The sequence below is a fragment of the Orycteropus afer genome, unplaced genomic scaffold, assembly GCF_000298275.1.
Source record: "Orycteropus afer afer isolate SDZICR_OR568_19922 unplaced genomic scaffold, OryAfe1.0 scaffold00038, whole genome shotgun sequence".
Lineage (NCBI taxonomy): Eukaryota > Metazoa > Chordata > Mammalia > Tubulidentata > Orycteropodidae > Orycteropus > Orycteropus afer.
This window is the reverse complement of record NW_006921625.1, coordinates 3,444,791-3,452,082: the sequence shown is the minus strand read 5'-3', so window position 1 is coordinate 3,452,082 and position 7,292 is coordinate 3,444,791.

The following is a 7,292-nucleotide window of genomic DNA, read 5'->3' as shown; positions in this document are numbered from 1 at the left end:
TTAAAGCCCACTACCATTGAGTCAGTTCCAACTCAGAGCAACCCCCGCCGGGATTCTAAGGCTGTAAACCTTTATGGAAATAGATTGCCTCACCTTCCTCCCACGAAGCAGCTGGTGGGTTTGAACCACGGATCTCCTGTTTAGCAGCCAAATTTCTCACTCATTGTGCTCCTGTGTGTGTGTATTTCTACACACACACACACACAATATTTTTACACAAATGCCATGTGTGTTCTACACATTTTTGGCCAACCGCACCCTCCCCAGGAGGCAGTGCTCATTTGTTTCCTGTTGCCGTATGTCAGGGTGCAGCATGCTGGGCTGGTTTGTTAATTCTTGAAGAAGTGTCATATCTGAGTGTGAGCAGCATTGGCCTGCATTCTTACGGTACCTCTGTCAGGCCTTGCTCTCAGGGTGAGACCATGGTCTCCATGCTGCGAAATGTAAGTATTCAGAGCTACACTTGTGCTCTCTACGCTGTGGCCGTGTTCCACAAAGTGGGACATTTTGTTTTCATTACCATTCAGTTAGAAATACTGTACAGTTTCCATTGTAATTCCCTCTTTGACCCAGGGCTGTTTAGAACTGTGCTGTTTAATCTACAGAAATGGTCCGTATTCAAAAATGGTTCATGTGCACTTGAAAAATAACATGTTCTGCTGGTGGTGCAGTGGTTCAGGCATTTGACTGGGATAATCACTCGTGTGAACTGGAAAGCATTAGTTTCCACAACTGATGATCCCCCTAAACCAAACCAAACTCACTGTCGTCAAGTCAGATCTGACTTACAGTGACCCTTCCTTGGGTTTCCGAAGCTGTATCGCTACAGAAGTAGATTGCCCAACCTTCCTTTTCCACTCTGTGGAAGAAAGATGAGGCAGTCGGCTTCTGTAAAGATTTACAGCCTTGGAAACCCAGTGGGGTCACTGTAAGTGGTAATGGACTTGATGGCAGTGTGTTTGGTTTCACTGTGCAGCACAGTATTCTGTAGGTGTGTATTAACTTGGGTTGTTAAGAGTGTTGGCAGGTTTTCCAGAGCTCTGGTAGCATAGTGCCTAAGGCATTTGGCTGCTAACTGGAAAGCTGGCAGTTCAAACCCACCAGCCACTCCTCAGAAGGAAGGTTGGGCAATCTACTTCTGTAGTGATACCTCCTTGGAAACCCAAGCAGGGCTCGCTATGAGTCAGACCTGAATCAATGGCAGTGAGTTTGGTTTTTGGTTTTTTGGGTTGCCTCATTAGCTGTAACTTTTAAACATGGATGTTTCAGGCACCTGGACGTTAAATTCAGATGTTGTAATCTGTCTGTGGGATAATCCCACCAGCCACTCCTCGGAAGGAGGGCAATCTACTTCCGTAGAGATACCGCCTTAGAAACCCAAGGAGGGGTTGTTATGAGTTGAATCAACTTGATGACAGTGAGTTTGTTTTTTTGGATTTATCATGAGCTTGCAGTTATTAATTGCTGACTGCAGACATAGCTAATTTATTTTAATGTCCAATATCATTAGCCAGCCATCTTCTTTTCTGTATTTTTCATCCTTGTGCATAACTGTTCATGATGTTAACTTTTCAATCAATGGCTTCTTTTCCTTAAGTATTTACAACTAACAAAGTTGAGATTGCATGGCTTAAAGGAGCTCGAAGAAATCAGGGAATGGTGAGTGACTTCTGATTTGGGAGGTAGATGAAGTCCTGTTTCATTGACTGGTAGAGTTAATATGGGCCTGTCTTACAGCCCTATGGAGAGTGAACCTGGGCCTGGGAATTCGGCTCCTTGATCTGTGTCCACCGGCAGAAGTATAGCCAGCCAACTGTTTTCACATCTTTATCTGGCCCTCTAACTTCCAGTTATCCCATGACTACCCATTACTGTATTTTTACACAAACAACATGTGTGTTATACAGCGTTTGACAAATCACACAACCCCTTTTGTGTTGGTTTCTTTTGCATGCTCTGTGTATGTACATGCTATTTACATGGATGCATCATACGTGGAAGATATGGTGCTATGTGCAGCATAGCCTATGTAGCTTCCTACATGGTTTGCAGCTATAAGCCAAGTTTATGGCGGGCCCTCTGCCTTCAGCAAAATAAAAGCTAGTTACGAAGAGAAGGACCGGGTAACCTAATGGTATACAGATGGCTGTTAACAGACGTGTGCTGCAGGAATGCCATGGGCATGGTGACCAGCCCCTAGTTTCCTGGGCGAGGTTCAGAGAAGAGGGCAGGCGCACAGGAGAGTTGCCTGGGTGTCTGGCGCACACATGCCCGCTAATGAGATACTGAAAGGCTGTGTGACCAGTTTTGAATCCATCAGACGGTCAGCTGCTGAGCAATAGGAACAAGATGATGTTTGTGCTGGGGCCCTAGGGTTCAAGGCAGAGTCCTGTGGGATGTGCCAGGGCCCCATGGTTCATGTCAGAGCCCTGTGATTGGTGCTGGGACCCTAGGGTTCATGCCAGAGTCCTCTGGGATGTGCCGGGGCCCCATGGTTCGTGCTGGGGTCCTATGATTCATGTTGGGGTCCTGTAGTTTGTGCCGGGGCCCTGTGGGATGTGCTGAGGCCCCATGGTTCGTGCGAGGGTCCCGTGGTTCATGCTGGGCCCACATGATTCGTGCTTAGGGCCTGTAGTTCATGCTGGGGCCCTATGGGGTGTGCTGGGGCCCTGTGGAATGTTCTGGAGCCCTGTGGTTCAAGCCAGGGCCCTATGGGATATGCTGGGGTCGTGTGGGACATACCAGGGCCATGTGGGAGATGCCGGGGCCCTGTGATTCACGGCAGGGCCCTGTGGTTCATGCTGGGGCCCCGTGGCTCATGTCGGGGCCGTGTGGTTCATGCTGCAGCCCCATGATTCATGCCAGGGCCCTATGAGACGTGCTGGGGCCCTGTGGGACATGCTCAGCATGTCTTGCCTTCATCTCACCTTCTCATCCAGGAGCTTTTAAACAGAAGGTACTACTGTGTGTAACAGATGAGGTAGTCACCACCTGCTCTCCCCCAGAAACAGCCTAAAGACATACTGCCATGGCATCACAGTGCAGGTGGCCATGCCCTGGGCCTCTACCTAGCAAGACTTCTTCTCCAGAGTCCCTTGACCAGATCGCCACTCCCACTTCCCATCCTCTGCTTGTTGTAACCCAGCCGCTGGACTTACACTGCCCTCTACCTTCCAGGGCCCACCCTGCATCCCAGTCAGCTCTGCTTCCTATCATCAGCACTTGGCATGGGCTGTGAAATCCAGCACTCAGCTCTTGTGTGCCTGGGTGCGGTCCCAGTACTTACTCATAGATGGTGAGCTTTGTCGCGTCAGGGCCATGTCTCACGACTCCTTGTCTCTCTCATGGGCAGACCCTTGGAGTTCCGTATGGCATGCTCCCTCCTCACCTGACACTTTACCTCGCCCATGCTCCTGAGAGAACTGTGCAGGTAGGGTTCACATCTGTCTGAAGAGATGCAGACTGCATGTGCAAAACATTGTGGTGTTTTGAACTACATGTCTCTGGGAGACCACAGGCCTTTGTCTTTGGGTACTGGTTACACAGTGGTCTGTCATAAAACAGTAAGATAAGGATAGGAGAGGGAGCTGGTGGCAGTAAATTACACCACCGTAGGCTTCTTACAGGACCCGTGGTGGCACAGTGGCCAAGCACTCAACTGCTAACCTAATGAGCAACCGTTCAAACTCACCAACTACTCCACAAGAGAAAGATGAGGCAGCCTGCTTCTGTAAAGGCGACAGCCTTGGAAACCCTATGGGGCAGTTCTACTCTGTCCTTTAGGGTCACTGTGAGTAGGAATCCACTCAACAGCAGTGGGTTTGGTTTGGGGTAGGGTTCTCATGTTGCAAAGTGATTGAGTACTCAGTTAAGGTAGTTGGCAACGAATTAAGGGTGTAAATTATAGTCCCTGCATCCCCAATCTGGGGGAAAAAAATGTATAACTAAAAACCAAATAGTTTAAATACATGAAATAATGAATAATTTATTCAAAAGAAGGCAGGAAAAGGGAGGGGAAAGACCAAAGACTCAGATAAAGAGTGTGGGTAAGATGGCGGAATAGGCACACAGACTGCAGAGACCCTCTTCAACAAAGAAAAGGAGAACGAATTAACACAGATACAGAAGATAATGCTAGAGCCCTGACCTTTGAAAAGAAGGATACAGAAGTGAACTAAACTCCAACTAGTAGAAGAACCTGCATGAAAACTCGGAAAAAGGAGATACAAGGACCTGCAGCCTGGCAGTGATCCTAACGGCACAGACAGCTTGGATACTGGCAAGGGGTGTTAGGACCTAAGAATTAACCTAAAAATCAGCCCTGCTAGCCAGGGGCTGCATGGAGGACTGCACTGGTGGCTGGTGAATAAAAGGGGAAGCAGCGAAGAGGAATGTGGGCTGAGCTGTGGACTTTTGCCTGTCTGGAGGGTGCAGCCATTTTGAAAGTTTACAAGCAGTTCAACCATTTTGGATATTTAAAGGGACAGCGCTCTCCCAGAGTCCAGGGACCTAAGAATAGGCTCCACTTCCCGGGAACTGCAAGGACATTCCAGACACGAAGCACTGGAAAGGTATAACATTCCCCTTGTTACTCTTAATCCCACACCCTCTTGTTGAACAGAGGTGCAGCCACCCCTCACTCCACCCACCTTGTGGGCCGGCAGGAATCCTTTCCAGTCTGTGTGCTCAGATGGAGCCTGCGTGCCCTGCCCTGCCCTGCCCAGATTTTCTTTATTTTTTTCTTTGTTAGTTTTTATCTGTTTTAAAATTATTACTATTATTTTTTTCATCCTCATTATTATTATTCTTTATTCTTCCCTTCCCAAGTTCTAGTCTTCAGCATTTTCTCTCTTCCCTTTTCCCATTTTTTTTTTTCTTATGGTTAACCCCATTCCTTGTTTTCCTTTTTGCAATTTTCCCATTTTTTTCTTCATTCTCCTGCCTCTTTTCTTGCCTCCTCCCCAGATATGGCAGGGTTTTTTGTTTGTTTGTTTTGTTTCCTTTTTTCTTTCTTTGGTTATTGTTCCTGTGTATTTATGCAGTATGTTTTTTGTATGCTTGCTTTTTTTTGATGGCTTTTTTTTATCGTTGTTTTTGTTTAACTGAGTAGGAGACAGCAACTGTGCCCATATGACACAACCAGACCAACATCTGCAGCTCCACTTACTGAGTGAGAGCCACCACTTCCTTCTCCACCAACTGGCCAAACAATAAATGACCACCAAGAAGAGCCTGATTCACTCCTAACTGCTCTTCACAAACAGCAGAGATCTAAATACAACAATGTCACAATGTCTTGGAGACAACAGACCATCACAGTCCACACAAAGAAGCCAGATAAAGTGGGAGAAACGAGCAGGATACAGACCCAGAACACATCCCTGAGGAAGAAGCAGCATTGGAACTCTCTGATAAGGAATTCAAAAGAATTATATTTAAGTATCTTCAAAGGAGAGACAGATCAAAGAAAACACTGACAAAATTAAGGAAAACACAGACAAAATCCTAGAAGAATTTTGGAAGAAAATACAAGAACAAAAGGACAAAATAAATGAAAAATTAGAAATGATACAAAATCTACAGATAGAAATCCAGAAGATTAATACTAAGTTTTCAGAAATAGATAACATATTGAAAGGACAAAGGAGTAGAATTAAATCAATGGAAGACAGAAGTAATGAGATTGAAGACAAATACCTAATACTTCTTTGGAAAGGGATCAATCAGAAAAAAAAAAAAAAATGAAGAAAGCCTACAGTTCATGTGGGATACCATCAAAAGGAATAACCTACATGTCATCGGAATTCCAGAACAGGAAGAGAAAAATAAAACCTCTGAGAAAGTTGTACAAGATTTATTGGAAGAAAAGTTCCCTGATAAGATGAAAGATTAGAATATTCCATTCAGGAAGTCCAACAAATCCCAAACAGGATACTCCCCCAAAAGAAAATCACCAAGATATATCATCATCAAACTTACCAAAACCGAAGACAAAGAAAGAATCATGAAAGCAGCATGGAAAAATGAAAACTTACCTACAAAGGACAATCAATAAGAATAAGTTCTGATTTCTCAGTAGAAACCATGCAAGTAAGAAGGCAACGGGATGATATATATAAAACCCTGGAAGAGAAAACTTTCCAACCAAGAATTACATAAGCGGCAAAATGTCCCTCAAATGTGATGGTGAAATTAGGATATTTGCAGATAAGCAGAAATTAAGGAAATTTGTTAAAATGAGACCAGCCTTACAAGAGATACTAAAGGGATTCCTTCAAACAGAACCAAGAATAACAAACAACAACCAGCCATTACTATACAAGGTGACATGATGTAGAAACCAACACAGCTATGGACATATGCAAAGTAAAATAAGCTTACAAGATTGTGAACAGGAAACCAGAGACATCATTTGACAAATGAGGACAACTACAAACCAAAAAGAGGGAAAAAAAAATAGTGTACATACAGAACTTCTAAATGGTAAGGAAGTCAAGAGAGTTGAAAAGTAGAATGGACTGCTCTAAACCTGGGGAGAAAATTATGAATCACAGGGTAACCTCAAAGAAATATGATAAACCTTCATATCACAATAAAAAAGAGGACAAGAACAAATGTTTAGCAAATACTAAAAAAATAGCAATAAAGGAAATAATAACACAATTCGTAATGAGCTCAGCACAGAAAATTACATGGAACAACAAAACCAGGAACACCATGAAAAAAAAAAAAAAAAACCATACAGAATGACAGCAACCAATTCATACTTGTTGATAATTACACTGAATGTCAATGGATTGAATGCACCACTCAAGAGATGGAGAGTTGCAGACTGCACAAGAAAACATAACCCATCAATATCCTGTCTACAAGAGACACACGTTAGAGACAAAGACAAAAATAGACTAAAAATCAAAGGTTAGAAAAAGACATATCAAGCAAATGGCAAGCAAAAAAAGAAAACAGCAGGAGTGACAATAATTTCGGATCAAATTGACTTTAAAACAAAACCACCTTAAGGGACAAGGAAGGACATTATATACTGATTAAAGGATCAATTGAACAAGAAAATATAACCATGATATATATGGACCCAATGCAAGAGCCCCAAAATACATAAATCAGACTTTAACAGAATTGAAAAGGCAAATAGATGACTCCACAGTCGTTGTTGTTGTTGTTTGCCATCAAGTCAGACCCAACTCATAGCAACCCCTCCTTGGGTTTCTGAGGCAGTATCACTACAGAAGTAGATTGCCCAGTCTTCCTTCCGAGGAGTGGCTGGTGGGTTT